This window comes from Mobula birostris, chromosome 16 (genome assembly GCF_030028105.1).
Source record: "Mobula birostris isolate sMobBir1 chromosome 16, sMobBir1.hap1, whole genome shotgun sequence".
Lineage (NCBI taxonomy): Eukaryota > Metazoa > Chordata > Chondrichthyes > Myliobatiformes > Myliobatidae > Mobula > Mobula birostris.
This window is the reverse complement of record NC_092385.1, coordinates 57,652,831-57,676,841: the sequence shown is the minus strand read 5'-3', so window position 1 is coordinate 57,676,841 and position 24,011 is coordinate 57,652,831. Positions and strand designations below refer to the sequence as shown.

Here is a 24,011-nt window from a genome sequence, read left to right as displayed (position 1 = left end):
ATGTCATAGGCGACCATTTGGAAAGCATTTATTGTGTATATTCAATTAAAGGGAGAAAATTATTTTTATATAAATCTTTAAAATTTTTAGTAATTTTAATACCAAGATAGGTAAAATAATTTTTAGCAATATTAAAAGTTATTAGATCATATTGATCCGAATAGTTATTAATAGGAAACAATTCACATTTATATAAATTTAACTTATATTCAGAGAAAGTACTAAATTCAGTAAATATGGATAACATAGAAAGGATGGATTTCCTAGGGTCTGTAATGTAAACTAATAAATCATCTGCATACAACAAAACCTTATATACTTCATCCCCTCTCTTAATACCCTGAACAGAGTTGGAATCCCTAAGAGCAATAGCAAGTGGTTCTAAACCCAAATTAAATAATAAAGGACTAAAAGGACAACCCTGACAGATTCCTCTATATAGTCTAAAATAAGGTGATTTTTGATTGTTAGTTATAACCGCAGCCATTGGGGCTTGATAGATCAGTTTGATCCAGGAGATAAATACCGGGCCAAAGTTAAATCTCTCCAAGACCTGAAATAAATAGGGCCATTCCACCCTATCAAAGGCTTTCTCTGCATCGAGAGAAACAATACACTCAGATTCTTTAACTGAGGGAGAATAAATAATATTTAACAATCTTCAAATATTAAAATGTAAATACCTATTTTTAATAAATCCAGTTTGATCATTTGAAATAGCAGTAGGTAAAATATTCAAGCCTATTAGCCAGAATTTTAAAGTCCACATTCAATAAGGAAATTCAGATAGAACTTTTCCTTTTTTAGGGATCAATGAGATTGATGCCTCATAAAAAGTTTTCCGGAGGTTCCCAGAGGATACAGAATCAGTGAAAGTTTGACATAGATGTGATGTAAGCATTTCAATAAAAGTCTTATAAAATTCCACTGTATATCCATCTGGTCCCGGAGCTTTCCCTGGTTCCATAGAGGGTAAAGCCCTAGCTATTTCCTCTTGTTTAATAGGTGCGTCTAATGTGTTTCTATCTTGAATAGAAATTTTAGGAATATTTAATTTTTGCAAAAATCCATTCATAAAGATAGCATTATCAGAAAATTCAGATTTATAAAGATTAGAATAGAAATCCATAAATATCTTATTAATTTCACGAGGGTCTAGAATTTCAGTTCTATCTGGTCTACGTATTTTCAAAATCTGTCTTCTGACCATATTTGCCTTCAATTAACTAGCCAGCAATTTACCTGATTTATCACCATGTATATAAAATTGACCTTTGGATTTTAAAAGTTGCTGCTCAATAGGGAAGGTCAAAAGCAGATCATGCTGTGTTTGGAGTTCAACCCTTTCCTTATATAGATCTTCACTAGGTCTTACTGAATACACTTTATCTATCTTTTTAACTTTATTAGTAATCACTAAAAGTTCCGCTTTGGTTTTCCTTCTTAAACCTGCTGATTATGAAATTATCTGTCCCCTAAGAAAAGATTTCATCGTATCCCATATAACCAAATTTGACATACCTTCAGTTGTATTAAGTTCAAAAAACAAAGAAATTTGCTCCGTGATAAAACTAACAAAAGTTGGGTCTTGTAACAATACGGGATTCAATCTCCACTGTGACATTTTCGACACATGATCAGAAAGCTTCAGAATTAAATTTCATGGGTGCGTTGTCCGACAGCGCAATGATGTCATACGCACAGTCAGCAACTGAATACAACAATCGTGTATCTAGAAAAAAAAAATCAATTTTTGTATATTTATGATGTACATAGAAAAAAAGGAAAAACCTTTCTCATTTGGGCTTCTATATCCCCAGATATCCACTAAACCATGTTCTAACAGAAAAGAATTAATACAAGTCGCCGCTTTATTAGGAAGCGACGGATTGGTTGATGACCTGTCAATCGACGGGTTAAGACAACAGTTGAAGTCACCGCCCATAATCAACTTATATTCATTTAGATTCGGGAGCACAGAAAATAGTTTCTTAAAAACTTCAGGACTGTCTGAATTGGGTGCGTAAACACACACCAAAGCCACCTTTTGACCACATAGCAAACCAGTGACGATTAAATATCTTCCAATCAAATTAGTAACAGTATTAAAATGTACAAAAGGGATTTTAGAGTTAACAAAAATAGATACCCCTCTAGTTTTATTTATTGATAAAGAATGGTATAAAGATCCTTTCCAGAATTTAAAAAAGTGACTTTCATCCTGTCTCCCTACATGAGTTTCTTGCGCGAAGATAATACCTGCATGAAGTGTTTTTAATTTCTTAAAAATCTTTTTGTGCTTAATAGGATGATTCATGCCGTTCAAATTCCAAGAAATTATATTAATTTTATTAACATCCATGTTTAAGATTTAATTTTAAATTTCATAAAGAACGCTATTGCGCAAGCGCAAACTAGTTCCAAAGGGAAAAAACAGCACTGACTTGACCAGAAGTGACGACATAATTGATACAAGATATAACCTCTCAGAACTGTCCAGTCGAGAAAAAAAACTACTCTAATAGCACCACCCCCCTCCCCAAAAGAGCAAAAAGCAACTATCCAGTAAAGGGATAGCATGCTAACCTATGACCCTAACCCCAATCTCCATTTTGCAGTTCTATTAACAAAGTTATATGTTTACTCAAACACGAGGAAGTCTGCAGATGCTGGAATTTCAAGCAACACACATAAAAGTTGCTGGTGAACGCGCGAGATCAATGGCAGGGGTCGCAACCTGAAGTTCATGTGAGATCAATGTTTACTCTACTGATTGTAGACATAATAAAAGAAATGAACCAAATTTCAAATATTGTAATGTTATGTCTAACAATAGTTAAAACGTAGTTGGCGATGGCCATCTTAAATTCATCTAAAGTATATTAATCATGTGTTCAGAAAAGGATAAATCCAAGCAAATAATATATTACAAATGAAGTTTAAAAAAAACTAACAAATCATAAAATAAAACAAGTAAATATATATATCAAACCCAGGGCTATATTAATATTAAGGCAAGCAAGAAAAAAATTAAATCAACCAGGTCCTGTGCGGACATCCATAAAATGTGAAACAGACTCTCTTCAAAACAACTATAGATATATACTAACTGTTAACAAATAACGAAATAAAATTAAATCAGCCAAATCCTGTACAGACATACATAAAACATAGAACAGACTTTCCTCAAGGCACCTACAAATATCTCCCAGCTCAGGATTGTCTATTTAAGTTGCATTCAACATCGACTTAAACCCCTTGATAAATTCCCAACCTTCTTCTGGAGAGTTAATCTTTTGCAACTGAGAGTCAGGTGGAAAAATTATCAAACGTGCCAGATAACGAAGCGACGGATGACAATTCATTTTATATAATTCAGCCATCAACCCCGGTATTTCCTTCTTTCGGCATAAATTTCCAGGGCAAAGTCCTCCACTATCCGAAATTCTATTGAATTGTAGATTAGCTTACCCCTTTTTCTTGCCTCTTGGAGTATAGCTTCTTTGGTTGTAAAATAATGCAGGGATAGTACCAGTGGTCATGGATGTAGCTCAGATGAGGGCTTAGATCGTGGGATTCAAAAAGCTGTATCGAAAGGTTCACTTCAAGAATCTCATTAAAAAGTGAATACAGCATATCTGAAAAGAACTTTAACAGGTCACCTGTTTCAGTATTTTCAGGCAAACCCAATATACGTAAATTCCTCTTGCGCAATCTGCTATCTAAATCAGTCGGTTTTTTTCTTCGTTCTTGATAATTCCAAAGTAACTTCATTAAGTATCTTTTCCATAGATGACATCTTCAATTCTTGTTCGTTAATAGTTTGCCTGAATGACTCCTGTTCCCTCTCAATTTGATGGGTAGTCTGTTTAAGCGTCGGAAATTGAAAATCAAAATTCTTCAAAGATTCTTGAACAGTGAAGATGGATTTTTCAAGCTTTCCCTTGGCATCCGTCAGTTTATCAATCTTAGTGTTAAACAATCCAAATTCAAGTTTTATATCTTGTATCGAACAGAATATTCTTTCTAAAGTAGAAAGTTCCTCCGCTTTCTTTATTTGTTCCAATTGTTCTGTTACGGGAAGGGTCTTGCCGTGTCTCAATTCAATATCGGATCTATTTCCTGCCATCATAATCAAATCATAAATCCTTCAACAAAAATAGTGGATCCAACTTAAAAAGGATCTATCAGTGGAATGTAAGATATAAAAAGTAGAGCCACGGTGAAAAACACCTCTCACTTCATTCACTGCAAAATGGAGTCTCCCTCAGTCTCTTCTATATGCTGGTTCATCACCGTCTTTGATTCGGCCTACATCAGCAAACCTGAATATGGCATTGGAGCTATGCTTAGCCACACAGTCATGAGCATAAAGCCAAAGAGCAGGAGCCGAAGCACATATCCTTGTAGTGCATCTGTGCTGATGGAGATATTGTTGCCAATCCAAATTGACTGGGGTCTACAAACTTTTCACCGGGAAGGTGATAGAGCAGGGGTTCCCAACCGTGGTTCACAGACCCCTCTGTTAATGGTAGGGGCCCAAAGCATAAAAATGTTGGGAACCCTTGCACTTGAAGCAGAAACCCTAAACACATCTGAACTGTACCTAGAGAGTCATGACCTTCTAGGTTGGAAGATATGTTTTGGCTACTATTTGAATGGCATAGTCAACTGTTTCCTGTTTTGTGAATTTCTACTGCTTCAAATGAACCCAAGGTACAGAAAAGAGGAAGACAATTGCAGAGGTAAGAGAAAATACAGAACAGGAAGAGACTACCAAAGAGGTCAAGGACAGGGCAGCAGTCAACTGTGCACATGACTGAGCACAGGGCAAAAGAAATTACAAGTGATCAAATCAAATACAATAGCAGTAGGAACAAAATTAAATTCCAAGTCAATGGTCTAACTGTTGATAGAGGTTACAAAGTCAACCAGAAAACTTGGGGTCATTCTCTTGTGTGGTCATCAAATTTCCATTTTTTTTAAAAACAGCTGTGCGGACCAACCATTGCTCTGATCAGAAGATTTTTACACGGCCTGAAAACCGTGTGGCACTTTAAATGTTTTGTTCTGTAATATGCATACTATGAATATTTATAATGAAAATTGAAAAATCACATACTTTTAATTTTATTAATTGAAGGGTATAATGAAATACAATACAAAGAAAATCTTTCACATCTCAAACTTTTTCTTGTCTGCCTTTATTACACATCCATGTTCTATAAACACTGTGCAGATTAATTTTGCATCCAGATTAAAGATGCATCTTAATCCTCATTAGATCATCCAAATATTCCACTTCTGGTCTGTTTCTGGATTTACTTTGATTGAATTCATAAGACTGAATCTACATTTGCAATCAGCACCAGAAGCTTGAAATGATCCAACTATGTCAACAAGAATTGACAGTTCTTCAAATTTTTTGTTTATTAATCACGCAGTTGAATATCTTAATTGAACCAGTCTTAACTTTCACAGAAACAAATTCATAATCTTAGTACTACTGTGATATTTTTGAAATAATGATTTTGTCATATATAAAAGAAACTTCCAGCTGTGCTGCAACAAAGGCTACGTATGTGGGAGCATTTCAGTTACTTCTTGGCCGCACAACCATGCAGCTTAGAAGAAACAATGGCGCTCAACATTTAAAGGCTGAACGCTAAGTTGCAACACCTGAAGAACAGTTTTGGAAATTAGAAATTCCTTACAGTATCTTTAGTAGGAATTCTTCAGAATATATAATTTCAATTAGACTACAGTATTCATTCCTCCCAACTCCAGTGCACTTCAATCTTACTCAATCTAAAAATAATCAGATATTATTTACAAATTATAAATCCAGGATATCAGGTGATAGAAATAACCCCTAGTCATTTCTGCCAATAGTTCAAAACTCAAGTTTCAAATGTTTTGTTACTAGAGTTCTCCCAGAATGACCACACTGAGAGTCAACCTGAGACTGTTGAACCATCTCAACCTCTGCAATGAAGCTGCACAGCAACTGACATTATCTAAGGTCAATGATATCTTGCAATTGAACCACCATGAGACAGTCTGAAGCACAAGCACATGAACAGAGAGAAATCCAGATGCCCACTGCTGCCATGCTAATGGAAACAACCAGAATGTTACTTCCTAAGTGCAATGAGAAGAACAAGGTGAATGATATGGTAGCAGGGAAGTACTGGCAAGTACCAAGTCTGAAGCAGATGCAGATATCACAGATAATCGGACTTGAAGCTCAATGAGCAGAGAAATTTTAAAATCATCTTAGGTGCTGAATTAACACAAGGAATCTCAAAGCAGAAGCATGGGAATATTGGTATCTAATTATATTGTGTTCAGAAAACATTATGAATCATCTCAAAGAAAGTATCACAATCAGGGATTGGCGTGGGAACATTAACCACGTTGAGAAAAGAACATCAGCTTACAGATCAAACTTTTAAAATCACAAATATAATGCGGGGAAATCTAATGGAGCATGTAATTACTCATGGAAAAAGTACAGCAAGGTTGGTGATTGAGGAAAATAAGTAACAAGAAATCAAATGATGTTAACAATGAAGAAAATACCTCAAAAGATGCTGGTGCATAACGTCAATGTGGTTTATTACATTATTGTCAAGCGGAATTAAATTATAGAAAATGGACACAAATCCAGATGAAGGGTCTCAGCCCAAAATGTCAACTATTTACTCATTCTATAGATGCTGCCTGGCCTGCTGAGTTCCTCCAGCATTGTGTGTGTTGCTACAAATATGGAGGTGGTAAAAATACTTGATGATGAAAGCTGAGAAATACACCATTGCAGGAAACCACTGCTATTTAAAATTCTTCACTGGATAATAATTCTCCCAATAGGAGGGATTGACATATGGATACTCAAGAATACGAAAGGTATAATCACTATGATGCAAGTTACACTATGGGCCTCCCCACCAGTCAGCAGGAGCTAGAGGAAGAGATTGGCAGATCACTGAAAGATGTAAAAAAAACAAGAAAGTTATTGTAGTGGGTGACTTTTAACTTCTCCAATATTGACTAGGAGTCTTTGTGCTAGGGACAGATCTAGTTAAGTGCATTCTTGAAACTTTGCAGATTGTTCAAATAAGTCAGATCATGCTCTCATCAATAGACTGAAGCCTCTCTCTAATCAGGGACTAAGGAACACAAGTGAAAGATCAAGAACATGAAAATGGCAAAACAAAGGCAGGCTTACGGGAAATGTTCATCTTGCAAGAAGCAAAAGTGATGTAAAAGCTAAGAAACAAAAAACATCATGCTCATCGAGCAAAACAGCTTCATGAGAGGTGGTGATGAAAATAAATTACCTTTTTTGACCATCTGTGACCAAAATCAAGTGACAACTGACACAAAACAAATGGAGATAAGAGTTCAAGAAAAAAAATCACAGGATAAAACAACCTCTGACAAAGGTATCATCATGGGGACCTAAATATCTCTTAATATACCAGTTATTAAATATACAATGCAATATCTGCCCTAACATTAAAATGATAGTATCACTGATGCCTTTTTATGAGAGAATTGTGGATATTGGAAACTAAAATGGACTTAAACCAGAATGATGTAAAATCAAAACAAAGCAGAAGCATTCATTGTGATGTATGTACACGCTTAAGAAAGACAATCACAAAATAATAAAGTCACCCAAAGAAAACTTGAAGAAAGCCTAACAAAGACTGCAAGAAGAAACTGCTAAGAGAAAGCAACATGAAGGACCTAGAGATAATACTTACTAGATACCTACAGCAAATACTGCACATGCTCGTGGGTTTAGAAGCATAGAAAACAGGTGCAGGAGTAGGCCAGTCAGCCCTTCAAGCCTGCACCGCCATTCAGTATGATCATGGCTGATCATCCAACTCAGAATCCTGTACCTGCCTTCTCTCCATACTCCCTGATCCCTTTAGCCACAAGGGCCTTATCTAACTCCCTCTTAAATATAGCCAATGAACTGGCCTCAACTGTTTCCTGTGGCAGACAATTCCACAGATTCACCACTCCCTGTGTGAAGAAGTTTTTCCTCATCTCGGTCCTAAAAGGCTTCCTCTTTATCCTCAAACTGTGACCCCTCATTCTGGACTTCCCCAACATAGGGAACAATCTTCCTGCATCTGGCCTGTCCAATCCCTTTAGAATTTTATACGTTTCAATCAGATCTCCCCTTGACCTTCTAAATTCCAGAGGGTATAAGCCTAGTCGATCCAGTCTTTCATCATATGAAAGTCCTGCCATCCCAGGAATCAATCTGGTGAACCTTCTTTGTACCCACTCTATGGCAAGAATGTCTTTCCTCAGATTAGGGGACCAAAACTGCACATGATACTCAAGGTGTGGTCTCACCAAGGCCTTGTACAACTGCAGTAGAACCTCCCTGCTCCTGTACTCGAATCCTCTTGCTATGAATGCCAGCATACGATTCGCCTTTTTCACCACCTGCTGTACCTGCATGCCCACTTTCAATGACTGGTGTACAATGACACCCAGGTCTCGTTGCACCTCCCCTTTTCCTAATTGGCTACCATTCAGATAATAATCTGTTTTCCTGTTCCTGTTCTGTGTGAAAAAGCATTTCCCACATGCTGCAGGAAGAACAAACCACAGGTTTACTGCTGACATGAAAGCTAGTTAGGGTTGCATAACAGATTACAACAGGGATTCAAGTAAAATAGATACTTTCTTAGCTAGAATGGTAGATGGAACAGTCTCAGGCCAATTTAGATATTGTGCTTTCCATTAGGGCTAAAACTATTCATATTCAATACAACTTGAGGGTCGAAGCAGATTATTTACAATGATGGAACAAAAGAAATTACATGTCACAACTACATTAAAAGAAAATTTCACAGTATAAAATAAAGTAGTATCTTTACAAAAATATATATCCACAGGGTCATAACATAAATCAATTATTACAAATACCTTTTCTTTCAGACAGACCTTGCACCAACCAAGGGGTTTGAAGTCAAAAACAGGAAAATGATAAATTTGTTTGTACACAGCTTTGTTTAGATTCAGCTGCAGGCCTCAGATTCTGGGAATCAAGTTTGATCTGAGACAAGGGTCAGTAAAGATTCACCAGGAATGAAACAGGACAAATTTTAAATAATGGGCTAACTATTCCTCGAGTTTAGAAAAGTGAAGAGCTAGCGTAATTAATCTATTTGAAAAGACAAATCTAATAGAATTAAGAGGAGCGTGAAGTAAAGATTATTTGAATCTGGTAAACTTTAGTTTCAAACAGATTAGAAAACTGAATTGCAGTAGAATAAAGAACATGAATGATGAAGTTTGCGTACACACACACACACACAGAAAGCGGATGGACACGCTCAGCAGGTTAGACAGTGTCATGGTAGCACAGTGACACCATGACAGCTGGGGATGCTCTGGACTTCAATGCCGGCGCCACCTGTAAGGAGTTTGTGTGTTCTCCCCGTGAGCCGCAAAAGTTTCTTCCACGTGCTTCACTTTCCTCCCATAGTCCAAAGGTGTAAGTTAATTGGTCATTGCAAATGCCCTGTGATTAGGCTAGCATTAAATAGATGAGCTGCTGGGCCGTACAGCTCTTTGGGCTTGAAGGGCCTGTTCCATGTTGTCTCTCTAAATAAAAAATAAACAAACATCCCTGGAAAGAGAAACAGAAGTAATATTGTTGGTTGAAGAACCTTTGCCAAAACCTAAAACACCAACTCTGCTTCTCTTTCCACAGATCCTGACTGACCTGCTGAGAATCTGCTGCTTTTTCTGCTTGTCTTACAGTTACAGCATCAGCAGTATTTTGTTTTAATTTTCATTTTCAAAGTAATACACTATCGAGCCAACCAGGGAAAAGGCAATTTTCATCCGCATTGTGTAGTTAGTCGTAAACACAAAATAATCTGCAGATGCTGGGGTTAAAGCAACACTCACAACACGCTGGAGGAACTCAGCAGGTCTGGCAGCATCCGTGGAAACGATCAGTCGACGTTTCGGGCCGGAACCCTTCATCAGGACTGTAGAGGGAAGGGGCAGAGGCCCTATAAAGAAGGTGGGGGGAGGGTGGGAAGGAGAAGGCTGGTAGGTTCCAGGTGAAAAACCAGTAAGGGGAAAGATAGAAGGGTGGGGAAAGGGAGGCAGGGAGGTGATAGGCAGGAAAGGTGAAAAAAGAATAGGGGAAAACACAATGGGTAGTAGAAGGAGGCGGAACCATGAGGGAGGTGGTAGGCAGCTGTGGGAGGGGGCAGAGTGACATAGGGATACCCACTTCAACTCTGCTTCCCACTCCCATTCAGATATGTTAAACCCGACGCAGATTGGGGGACCGCTTCGAGCATCTCCGCTTCGTCCGCCAAAACAGACAGGATCTCCCAGTAGCCACCCACTTCAACTCCGCTTCCCACTCCCATTCAGATATGTCCATACATGGCCTCCTCTACTGCCATGATGAGGCTAAACTCAGGTTGGAGGAGCAACACCTCATATACCGTCTAGGTAGTCTCCAGCCCTTTGGTATGAACATAGAATTCTCCAACTTCCGGTAATTCCCTCCCCCTCCCTTCCCCTATCTCTATTTCACTCTGCCCCCTCCCCCAGCTGCCTACCACCTCCCTCATGGTTCCGCCTCCTTCTACTACCCACTGTGCTTTCCCCTATTCCTTCTTCACCTTTCCTGCCTATCACCTCCCTGCCTCCCTTCCCCCACCCCTTTATCTTTCCCCTTACTAGTTCTTCACCTGGAACCTACCAGCCTTCTCCTTCCCCCCCTCCCCCCCACCTTCTTTATAGGGCCTCTGCCCCTTCCCCCTACAGTCCTGACGAAAGGTTCCGGCCCGAAACGTTGACTGATCGTTTCCACGGATGCTGCCCGACCCGCCGAGTTCCTCCAGCGTGTTGTGTAGTTGGTCAGTAGTTAGTGAGGAAGGGATCTCCTCTAGGGAAAATTGATCACAGTATGCCATTTAAATCAGAATACAGAAATGAATTTTAATAAAGCCGATTATGTAGGACAGAAAAGTAAATAAGTTAAATTAAGCTAAAAAAAAAAAAAGGTACTTTAAAGAACTCAGTAGGTGAAAACTAAGAGGAGTTTAAAGAACTACAGGTTGACCTTCTATAATCTGGCACCATTGGGACCTGAAGAGTGCCGGATTAGTGAAAATGCCAGATTACAGAAGGATCACATTAAGCAATAGCTAACCACCTCAACGTACCTTTAAAATATCAAAGGATTCAAAAGTTTATTTAATGTCAGAGAATGGTATATAATATACATCCTGAAATGCTTTTTCTTTGCAACCATCCACAAAAACAGAGGAGCGCCCCAAAGAATGAACAACAGTCAAATGTTAGAACCCCTAAATTCTCCTCTTGCGCGCAAGCGGCAGTGAGCAACAATCCCACCCCCCCCCCCACCGGCAAAAAATAAAGCGCACCCACTACCAGCACTCAAGCGTGAACTAAGCGATAGCAAAGACACAGACTTGCAGTTACCCCAAAGACTACATTGTTCACCCGATAGTTTGACATGCTGCAGGCTCTCTCTCTCTCTCCTAAGGAGAAGAAAGAGATGACTTATGTAAATCAGTACGAATTAGATAATAATGAAACAGAAACATTAAATGAGCAACAAGTGAAATTTTAAAGTAATATACTGTACAGGCACAGATAAAATAAAGGGTACAGGTAAGTGTACAGGAATTAACTGATACAGAACAGTTGAGCACTTCCACTTCTAAAGCGAGACATTTAATATACTGTGACGAAAAACCAAGTTATCAGAAGATTACTGCAAATGATAGAGATAAGTGAGACAATGGAGAAACATTCCAAATGTTAATGTGACAGGAGAGAGAGATAACGGAAAGAGACACCAGTCCGAGTATTGACAGACCGATTGCTTTGAACCTGAACTGTTTGAAGTTTGATGGACAGGCGATACCCTAGCAGGGGGATAAAAAGAACAGGTTCGCTAAGGCACGACAGACACCATGAGATAACGAGACCCTGGAAAAGTGGTGTGCCCCCACAAGTTGGTGGGAGTTTTGGAGGTCTGGTCGTGGGAACCGACCATAGACGCACAGGGTGAAAAGGTACGATCAGCGGGAACCTGGTGTGTGTGTCCGCCCTTGCCTGGGTGCCGGGTTCACCGCGGAAGAACGGTCATATCCGGAACGGAGGGGTCACAGTCGGTGACCACAGAAGACATAAAAGGGTTCGCCCGAAAGCTAACTGCGAAGAACATCAAGGTCTGTCTGAATCAGATTTGCATATCATCCTCTCTCTCTCCCCAACGGCACAACAGCAACTACTGCGAACTGCACTAAGCTGAACTGAACTCTGCGTCACTTGAGACTGATCATTTTACCCCTAGACTGCGATAGAGCTTGTTTGATTCCTATTACCCTAGTTCTGTGTACATGTGTGTTTTATCATTGTTAATCTGTTGCGTTTATATCCTTACGATTAGAGTACTGTGTTACTTATTTCTTTAATAAAACTTTCTTAGTTCCAGTAATCCAGACTCCAACTAAGTGGTCCATTTCTGCTGGTTTGGCAACCCAATTACGGGGTACGTAACATAAGTGGGGATCTCGTCTGCGATTTTGAACGCCAAATTTGGGACTGGGTAAATTGATCGGGTTAAAATTCCCGAAAGAAAGAAAGGGCAAACAGCAGAAATGGAGATTGAGGAATTTCTAAAGGCGCCAACCTTGGAGGCATTAGAGGATGCCAGGAAATCAGAGTTGGCAACTGTTGCCAAACGGTTGAATCTTTTTAAGGGGAAGTTGACAATGAGGACAGCGGAGATGCACAGAGCTATCATAGAACATTATGTATCTAAAGGTGTGTTTCCCCAAGGGAAGCTGGAGGTGATATCTATTGGCAAACCTGGTGGAGAAGCAGTACAGCTGCAGATTGAAAAATTGAGACTCGAGCACGAGTTCCGGGTAAAACAGCTGGAAAAAGAAGAGAGGGACAGGCAATTAGAGCGAGAAGAGAGGGACATGCAGTTAGAGTGAGAAGAGAGGGAGAAACAGAGGGAAAGGGAATTTGAGCTGGAGAAGTTAAGGATGACGCCAGCGCCGGTCAGGGGCCCATGACGAACCAAGGTGGAGGGTTCAGGGTGACCCAGGACGTTAGGCTGGTTCCCCCATTTGAGGAGGCCGATGTTGATCGGTACTTTCTCCATTTTGAAAAAGTTGCTGCAAGTCAGGACTGGCCGAGGGATAAGTGGGCTGTTTTGCTTGAGAGCGTACTTAAAGGAAAAGCCCAGCAAGCTTACTCGGCCTTGTCTGCAGAAGATGCCCAGAGGTATGATGTGGTGAAAGAGGCCATACTCAGGATTTATGAGTTGGTCCCGGAGGCATACCGGCAGAGGTTCTGGAATGCGAGGAAGCAGTGGGGCCGCACGTATTTAGAGTTTGCCTGTGAGACGCAGATGTATTTTGAGTGTTGGTGCACCTCAAAAGGGGTCAATGGGGTTTATGACAGACTGCTACAGCTAATACTGATTGAGCAATTTAAAGGTTGTGTCCCTGAAGGTATGAGACCCTACCTAGATGAGAAAGAGGCAGACACCTTAGCCGCAACTGCTAAGTTAGCGGATGAATACGCGTTAATGCACAAAACGAAGTTTACCCCGAGTAAAGGCTACCAGAAGGGTAGTCAAGAGGGCGGGGAGAGTCTGCCAGAGAAGTCAGAAAGTAAGCCGGGGACTAGTGAGAAGGATAAGGTAGACCGGGAGCAGTTTGGTAGGAAGTCTCCTGGGGTCGTATGCTATAATTGTGGGAAAGCCGGACACTTTGCGTCCAGGTACTTTGCCCCAAAGAAGGAGACGGGGAAAGGAAAAACGACGGTTCCGACGGGGTGTATTGAGCTGGTAAACAAACCGCTAGGGGAGAAGACGTCTGATAAAGTTCAGGAAGGGCGCGAGAGGTTTATCTCGGCCGGATTGGTGTCGGTGAAGGAGGGGTTAAACCCAGTTCCAGTATGGATCTGGAGAGACGCTGGAGCTTGTCAGTCATTGATATTAAAGAGTGTGTTAGACTTTAGTTCAGAGACCCAGACTGGGGAGGTCAGGGTGATAAGAGGCATTGGGAAAGGGACTGAAGCAGTACCTTTGCACCAGATACACCTAAAAAGCGACTTGGTCTCCAGACCGGTCACGATCGGAGTGAGGCCCAAACTACCGATGGAAGACGTGGAGGTCTTACTCGGTAATGACCTCGCCGGCGGAAATGTGTTCTCAGCAGTAAAACTGACAAGCCAGCCTGCCAGCATTGACGCCTCGCCCATGGACTCAACAGGTTTATCCCGTTTGTGCAGTTAGTCGGCGCATGCCCAGAAAGGCTGCCGAAGCGAATATAGATTTAGCTGAGACGTTTTTACCAGCCTTGTACCGGGGGGGGGGTTAGAAAGTGAGAAGCAGCATAGTAAAACAGAAGGAAGTAAGGGAGTTAAGGTAGACTTATCATTAGCAAGGAAGGAATTTATACAGGCACAGGAGCGAGACGAGGAGCTGATGGTTTTGACAGAGACAGCTCTCTCTGAAGCAGAATTAACAAGGGAGTCAGTGGGCTATAATGTGAAGGAGGGAGTACTAAGGAGGAAATGGAGACCAAGTACCGTGCCCACAGATGAGGAATGGGGGGTGGTGCCGAAAATTTATGGGGATGAGATTCTTAACCTGGCCCACGAGATACCCCTCGGTGGACATTTTGGGGTGAGGAAGACAGTCGATAGAATCATGAAAGAGTTTTACTGGCCGCACAGGAGGAAGGATGCTATTGACTATTGTAGACGTGAGCTAACACAATTACAGGCTATTGATATGCTAACAGCTTGCCACGATAGGCGAACAGACCTAGTCGGCATTATCACGAAAATTAATGAGGCTAGGGTGCCACCTGATAAGGGGAAAACCCATTTTGAAAAGATAAGTATGGTGCCGACCAGATGGGAGAAGGCTATTGTTTTGGCCAACTTTGCTGATGAGTTCTCTCACTTAACCCCCGAACGGAGCGAGCCGCTATGAAAGCTAATTAACCAGCACGCACACGTATGTCCGGATGTCCCGAGGCAATGCAAAGAGCCGGGACATGGTGTTGTTGTCACATCAGGTCAGCCTAGTGAGCAACACCCCTATAGGATGATTAATTCAGTGACAAAAGGGCTAAAGAACGCAGAAGCGTATATTGGCAATTTAGTGGTCTGGAGTGACACATGGGAGGAGCTGTTTAAAAAGCTGTTTGAAGCCAGCCTGACAGTGAACCTCGCAAAAAGTGAATTCGGCCACCGAAAGATCACTTATCTGGGATTTGTGGTAAGACAGGGGCAGCTGGCACCGATGCAGGCTAAGGTGCGGGCTATCTCTGAAGTCCCCACCCTGATAGACAAGAGAGCCCTGAGAAGGTTCTTGGGGATGGTGGGGTACTATCGGAACTTTTGCAAAAACTTTGCGGATATTACCCTCCCTCTTACTAAGCTCTTGCCAAAGAATGCTAAGTTTGTGTGGGATGACCCTTGTTATCTTTGTCTGGGACGGAAACCACTGAGAATTTACACTGATCACAACCCATTAGTGTTTTTGGCCACTATGAAGTTTGCTAAGTTGGAGCCTGGTCTTAGAGGATTATTAAAATAACACATATAAAAGGAACAGAAAGGTGATTGCTGACTGTCTGTCAAGGTGTTGACAACTTAAAGTTCTCTATATTAGCCGAATAGCTGATGACCCTGTATATTAGTGTGTATCTAATAATGTATTCATACCTATAATTTTTACCCCGGTAAAAATCCTTTGAAGGATAGGGGTGTGACAAAAAACCAAGTTATCAGAAGATTGATGCAAATGAGAGAGGAGAGAGAGATAACGGAACGAGACACCAGTCTGAGTATTGACAGACCGATTGCTTTGAACCTGAACTGTTTGAAGTTTGATGGACAGGCGATACCCTAGCAGGGGGATGAAAAGAACAGGTTTGCTAAGGCAAGACAGACACCACGAGATCACAAGACCCTGGAAAAGCGGTGTGCCCCCACAAGTTGGTGGGAGTTTTGGAGGTCTGGTCGTGGGAACCGACCATAGACGCACAGGGTGAAAAGGTACGATCGGCGGGAACCTGGTGTGTGTGTCTGCCCTTGCCTGGGTGCCGGGTTCACCGCGGAAGAACGGCCGTATCCGGAACGGAGGGGTCACAGTCGGTGACCACAGAAGACATAAAAGGGTTCGCCCGAAAGCTAACTGGGAAGATCAAGGTCTGTCTGAATCAGATTTGCATATCATCCTCTCTCTCCCTCTCCCCAACGGCGATTACTGCAAACTGCACTAAGCTGAACTGAACTCTGCGTCACTTGAGACTGATCATTTTACCCCTCGACTGCAATAGAGCTTGTTTGATTCCTATTACCCTAGTTCTGTGTACATGTGTGCTTTATCATTGCTAACCTGTTGCATTTATATTCTTACTATTAGAATACTGTGTTGCTTATTTCTTTAATAAAACTTTCTTAGTTCCAGTAATCCAGACTCCAACTAAGTGGTCCATTTCTGCTGGTTTGGCAACCCAGTTACGGGGTACTTAACAATACCTTCAGGCAAAGTTACATGTCTGCAAGTGTGGAGTTGTCAGAAGCAGAGGTCATAGAAAGGAGGTCTTCTAGACGCCACTTTTCATGCGACCGCCAGGCGGCCAGGGATTTGGCGCTGGGCTCTTCCCTCTTCACTCACAGATACTAAGGGAATCCTCTTTAGTTTCTTTTCCTCCGCTTAGTAATTTGTTTAAATTCAGCGGGTCACCACGTCTGATCTGAGATCGTAGGCAGAAGAGAACAGAGCACCGGTTGGGCAACGCCAGAGGGTAGTGTGCAACTGCCGGTAGGCAGACAGACCCAGCACACGCCAGCTCCCCCACCGCTGGCGGGTGAGACAGGGCGGGTGCCGGGCAGCCGCGCCTCACCCAAATGATATTAATAAATACAGGAGAACAAGCAGGAATCGCCTGTACACACGAGGAAATCTGCAGATGCTGGAATTTCAAGCAACTCACACAAAAAATGCTGGTGAATGCAGCAGGCCAGGCAGCATTTTTTGTGTGTGTTGCTAGTAATTGCCTGTCTGTGCTTACAAGAGCACGCCAACACGTGAACAGATCTAGCGCAACCAAAACAATGCTTAGCAAATTGGTACAGTGGCCCAGAAAGTTTGAAATTACAGTCGTGCGGAAAATTTGAAATCGGTGCAGATTATCGAAGGAACTGGATTACAGGTAGTCAGATTAGTGAAGGTTGACCTGTATTTCAAAATTCTCTAAGGATCCATCTATTGTTAAGTAAAATTAGATTAAAAAATGTCTATGGAAGTTCTCAGTTATCCAGGTTTTTTCCACTGAAGTTGGATGAGACTAGAACTAGAGGTCATAGGTTAAGGGTGAAAGGTGTAATGTTTAAAGGGAGGGTGATCCTCTTCACTCTGGTCAAGATGGCGCCACCATACAACGCTCCCTCCGTCGACATCTTCCAGATAGCTTACAAAAATGTCTTTTTTGCTTCTTTTATATCTGTTGTTCTACCTTAAATGTGTTTCTGCAACTGATAGAGCCTGTGATTTACAGTTTGGAGACTGTATGAGTGATCCAGTGCTTCGCTGTCTCCGAGAAGATTCTGGGAAGCGATGAGCGTCAGTGTGAAGAAACTTTGAAAGGGGGCGTGAGCCAATGTTTGACTCCATTTCACCAGTTAAAGCGTCCATCAATCACCAATTAAAGCGCTGTGGAAGATTCAGACAATGTGCAAGGCGAGCAGGAGTTCAGCGCTGACTGCCTCTCTTTTGATTGCTGCCAGACAGAATTCACTCTGTGGGTCACTTTGGCAGGCAGGTAAGCCTCTGCCTAATGTGGCGTCCCTCTCTTTCGATGAATGTTGGTGATATCGTGGTTTTGTGTTTATGGATTGGACTATTTATGGACTGTGGACTTTTTCAGGATTATGATTTTTATATTGTGTTTTCTATCGCCATTCCTTTTCTGTTTTGCTGTGCGAGAGGAGGGTATTTATGAGTTGATGTTCTCTTTTTTTGTGTGAGGGTGAAAGGGGGGCTTTGATGTTTTTCCTCAAAGACCTTCATGGTCTTTCTTTGTTTCACAGCTATCTAGAGAAGACAAATTTCAGAATTGTACATGGATACTTGCTTTGATAATAAATGAACCTTTGAACTCAGAGGGTGGTGAGAATGTGGAACGGGCTGCCAGTGGAAGTGGTGAATAATTTCAACATTTAAGAGAAATTTGGATAGGTATGTGTACAGGAAGGTTATGGAAGGATATGGTCTGGGTGCAGGGCAATGGGACCAGGTAGCATAATAGTTTGGCATGGACTGCATGGGCCGAAGGGGCTATTTCTCTGCTGAAGAGTTCTATGACTCTGTGTGGTTTCCAGATGCAAACATGAAAATAATAAACTCAGCATACAGAGGGAAATAATCAATTGAGTACATCCTCATTACAGCTGTAGCTCATCATGTGGCAACCACTGACTATATGGTAGATAGTAATCAAAGGGGAAAGTGGCTCTTTTTGATGCCTGGCACGAGACTGTCAAACTCCATGTATGGAAGAAATGTGGCAGAATGGACCATAAGCAGCTGTCAAACAATATTGATGTGCTTTACATAGAAAACGTCAATGAGACTTTGTTTTATAGGACATAATTTGAAAACTTTGGAGATTTAACAATCTTAATATTAATTATTAATAAGAAACCAAAAACAGATACAGCAGACAAATCTCAAGGTTGTATAATTTATACATACTTTGATAATAAATCTACTTTGAATCTTTGAGAATAACCCCTTTGTAAAAAGTAAAAACTGCAAAACCTTAAATCCAAAATAATAAAATTTGCTATAAATGCAGGTCAGGCAGCATTGTAGAAGACAAAAAGAGTTAACAGTTCAGATGAGTGACCTAACATCAGAACCAGACAGTGTCAATAATCAAATACGTATAAAACTGTAGAGCATAAAGGAATGCCTAGGTTAGGGTGGAGACCAAAAATTTAAATAACACAAGGTAGCCTTGTCAGCTAAGAGAGAGGTGAAGGTTTCTTAATTTCAATAGGTTTTGTTCCCTGCAGCTTAAAACATGTTCAATTTCTAACTTTTGCAGTTGTGATGAAAGATGATCTGTAAACTAAGACTTTCAACTATTTCCAAGTACGCTGACCAGGATTGGATGCAAAACTCCAAACCTAATCAATGTTTCCCTCAAATTCAACATAACCAGATATCCCACCCTGCAAAAACTCATTTCAGGGAAGTAGCACCATCAATTTGCAGGAGACTCCCGGAACTTCTGGGAGAGGTGGGTTGTCTGCAATAGAGTAGCTCCTTAGCAGCTAGCCAGCTAGTTTAAATAATGTTAGCTATGCTAATGAACAAATGACACCTGTTAAACTCACCTCAACGTCTTTTACAGTCTTAACCCACCATAGGCAGTACAAAAGTCACTGTTGCAAACAGTGCAGTGAGTAACACTGTCATTATTTTTTACCCCTATTAGGCAGGGGTACACTTTAGTGTAGCCTGGGGTGAAGTACGTTTTATATTTTCTTTTTTTGGAACACTCTGCCATGGCACGCGCTCTCTCTCTCTCTCGTACACGTTCTCTCGCTGTCAAAAAAATCAATTTCCGGGATATTGTATATAATTTGCGGGCATCAGGGAGCCACTATCAATATGTGGGAGACTCCCGCAACTTCTGGGAGAGGTGGGATGTCTGCATAACATTCCTGTTTTTGTACTCTATGCCTCAATTTAGCAATCCCAGGACTTCACCAGTTATTTTGTCAACATGCCCCATTACACTAAAGATTATGCACAGATATGGTTTTGTCTGCTACAGTCATCATGATTACATGGAAAAATGTTTCTTTTGATAGTCAAGGAGAAGAGAGAGCTAAGGAATGTAACAGATCTAGATTTTCAAAATAACATTTGATACATAAAATGATAATGCACTGGACCTAGAATAAGGAAATAAAAAGATGATTTTTAGGCTGGAGCTACGGCAGTGTCATCAGGCTTGCTGGTAGGCCAATAGCTCTTTATAAGCTAAATAACAATGCAAATAAAATATGTTACGCAATGGAGTTTAGGAAGTGAGTGCCAATTTTATCAAAACATTAGAGTTGGAAAAGGATTGACAGACTGGTGGGATTTTATCAACTGGAGCATTGAATAAAATCATCCTTTAAGAATTAAGATGAAATGAAATGTATTTATTAGAGGACTGTAAATCTCTAGGATTCTCTACCTTAAAGTTATAGATATTTATACTCAGATTGAGAAACTTTTTCAATAAGAGATTTAAGGATTGAGTGCACTTTGCTAGAACATGGAAGCAAATCTTATTGAAGGACAGACTTGACATAATTGCCTTGTAAATCTTGAAAGTAAGTTAGCTAGTGGAGTTAACAAATCGATGAGTGAATACCAAAGTATTCTCATGAGGAAAACCTGTTCTCAATTGTCATGGCCTGGTCATCCCCTACATGCTTGAATTCAAAGAATATGGGGATACTGACTGATTATCACATTTAAAGTATCCATTTGCATCCACCCTTGTGACCAAACATTCCAGATTAGTTTATTTCAAAATGTTTTTCATTGAACTGTATTAATTATATGCATAACAGAACAGATCTTGAATTCAAAATGAGTGTCCTACATAACCTCTTGTATACTTGGGACTATTTACAGATTTGTGATCTACTCAGCCAGTAGAGACAGGTCTGAAACTCCAGATTAAGCACTGGCAGACACCCAGGGCCTGCTAGTGTGTGCATTAGAGTCCAAGGGCCTTTGTGATAAAATCAATCTCAAATTCTGCTGGTAAGAAACTTGGGCAAACCTATCCTACAAGCATCTAATTATCAGGGAAACATTTGAATCATTTTATTTCCCCAGCAGTCCAAAGCAGTCATTAAATTCACTGATAGCTCCCAGAGGACAGGAGCAAACAAAACAACCTCCCGTAATTCAACACTTCCTCAACATTCAACTGAAATGAAAGCATAGATTACCGGTTTAACCAGCTGCAGTAGGGTTTGAATTCCTGACTTCCTGATTCAGGGGCATTTACTTAAGATGAAGCGTTTGTTGTCATGTTCACACCTGTTTTTACACGGTAATTCTGCATTGACATAGTATATATAAAAAAAGCAGCACACCACCAGGAAAATGGATTAAACTGGTCCTATTGAATAAAATCATCTATACTATAAATGTTGACATGTGATCTGAAAGCAACTCTCATGATATCTTAATTGCCATGGGTAATTCACAGCTACATTCAAGACAATTCCTTCAAGTTGTGAAGTTCAAAAATATTTGGATTTTAAATGCCGCTTCTTATGTTCTGGGGACCACCTTAAGTATATAATTTAATAGATTAATATTTCAAGTGTACTTATAGTACGTGAGGTAACATTTAAAAGGATTATGATGGTGCAATTTAAAATGTAGAATCAACAGGCACCCTGGAGCAGCAATTCTTCATAACAGTCAGTAACAAGAAGACACAGATTTAAGAGGGCTCAAGCTGAGAACTTCAGTGTAGTAGGTCATGAAAAGTAGCTGTAAAAATTGACTTTATTTCCTGAAGGAGGAAAAATTGCATGGGTGAGAAGGATGACTACCTCCTCAGTAGTCATCAAGGAGGTGCTGCCATGAGATCCTGTGATTGTGTCTTTCTAAAGTCTCCTTCTTTCACTAAAGATATTTCCGTATCTTGGTCTTTTCTCCAGTTATTTTTGATTTCTCTGGCCTTAATTGGGGTACAACTGAAACTAAAACAGAGCTGGCTAACAGGATGCCAAAAGGTTGAAGGCGAGAACCACAAACCAATGGAATGAAAACTAGGGAAAGCGTCAGCACCTTAATGCAATTGAAAGCATTATATTCAATAAAAGTTCATTTCTTATTTCTCCAAAGCTTGTTGTTCAGTGTTATTACAGTTGGTCTATTACTCAAACAACAGATGTGCAAAAGACAATTTGTGCAAATAAAATTAAATATATAATGCAGAAATCCTGAGTTGCAGTCCTTGAAAGTGAGTCTGTAGCCACGGATATCAGTTCAGAGTTGAGGTGAGTGAAGTTGTATGAAGACAAGAAAAGCTTGTCTTGCATATTCTTCATACAAATCAGATCCCATTACACATTGCATTGAGGTAATGCAAGATGAAACAATATCAAAGATTCAAAGTACATTTATCATCAAAGTACGTATGCAGTATACAACCCTGAGATTCAGTCCCAGACAGCCATGAAACAAAAACATCATGGAACCCGTTCATAGAAAACATCAAATACCCAGTTCCTGAAAAAAAACAAATCACACAGACGGCAAAAAACAAGTGAATAATGCATAGAATATTAAATATCAAACTGCAGAGTCCTTAGAACAGTCTAGGAATGTTTAGTGCAGTTCATTGACTACAGGCCATATAGCCAGTCCACAAAGTATCCTGATCAACATCATGCAAAATAGCAATAAAAATGTTACCAGAAACATATACAACATGAACTGCAGAGTCTGCTAAAAAATGAGTCCAATCCACAAACCTTGCCCACTCCCAAGACTTCTGCACCTTCCTAAACAGCGAGCAAGAGGGAGACTGATCAAACACAGGCAGACTGTACTGAATACTTGCTCACCTTTTGCTCTTATCCTCATTGATTTCAATTTTGCGTGACGCTTTAATTGGTGAATTCGGAGGGTGATGGAGCCGATCATGGGTTCACGCTCCACAATTAGACCACGTACTCCATTCTCAACCATGCTGAATACCCTCAGAGACAGCAAAGGCCCCAACACGTTATGAAAATGTAAATTAAAGGCTTCAATCGCAGATTAGTAAAAGCATAGGGGTGTATGGGGTGTCAGGGAGGGGTAGTACCTCTGGTGGGGGAACATGTCGCGTCCTTTTCAAGGAAGTTAGTCCGCCTTTGGTCCCCACCTGGCACTCAGCTCTCACCTGTGGCTTCTCACAGCTGTTTGCATGTGACAGCGGCCACACCCCAGGCAACGGCTTCAACAAGCCAGCTAAACCAAGTGAGGGTAGACGATGGGTCTCAAACCTTCGGTGAGATAGGGAGTTGTCTATCCCAGCATGTGAAGACAGACTCCGGCAGATTGAGTGGACGAGACCAATGGAAGGCCCAACGGTCAAGAAGGCGGCCTCTGCAAGCGTCGTGGAACGTGTAGCACGACAAGACACAGAAGGCGTCCTGGTCATCCACTGTACCTAGTCCCATCTCCAGCCGTCTCGACTCTTGTCTTGCCACTGGATCCAGATGGGAATTGGGAAGAGAGAGTGAGGCTGACGCTGCGCAACTCTCCCTCACTTAAATCCAAATCAAACGCGAGTCTCAACACCATCAAAGCCGGCTGGTGGCATAGTGGCATCAGTGCTGGACTTCGGGGCGAGCAGTCCCGAGTTCGAATCCGGCCGGCTCCCGTACACGCCTTCCATCCGTTCTGGGTTGAGCGTTGAACTAGCAACTCGACCTTGTAAAAAGTACTAATGGTGTCGAGGTCTTCATCGATGACGATGGACAAACCCTAAGTAGAAGCATATTTAAAAGTAGCAGCTTTGTGAAATGTCTGCAGGACATTACCATTAATTACTGGTACCACCTTGCATTTTTGAATCTTTGAATAGTCTTACAGTAGCAGGAATAACTCTTGCTATGACTGTTAAGGAAGTGGGCCTTCCAAAGGCCAATTGTAATCTGGCGTGTGATAGAAAAATTAGAGAAAAAATAGTTATAAAGGATATGCTTTACTAAATTCACATCTTTCAATTAGGGACAACTCCAGAGCAGCTCACCCAAAAGAATTTACTCTACATCTTTGGAGCTAAAGCAAGGACTAGGTTATTTTAACTGTTTTATACTATTATTCTCCAATCTCAGAAATGAAACTAATGTTATCAAAT

General features: G+C 40.9%; 1 protein-coding gene across 4 annotated transcripts in view; it reads right to left on the bottom strand.

Annotated features, from left to right (window-relative positions):
• The window catches only part of rad54l2 (RAD54 like 2), a 190,080-nt gene that overhangs the window by 147,332 nt on the left and 18,737 nt on the right, over positions 1-24,011 (bottom strand). The window contains exon 2 of one of the 4 annotated variants that reach the window (XM_072280689.1): positions 1,522-1,732. The exons of the other annotated variants lie outside the window; for them this stretch is intronic. The gene's annotated coding sequence lies outside the window, so the exon portion shown is untranslated. The remainder of the gene's footprint in view (positions 1-1,521; positions 1,733-24,011) is intronic. 4 annotated transcript variants of the gene reach the window in all.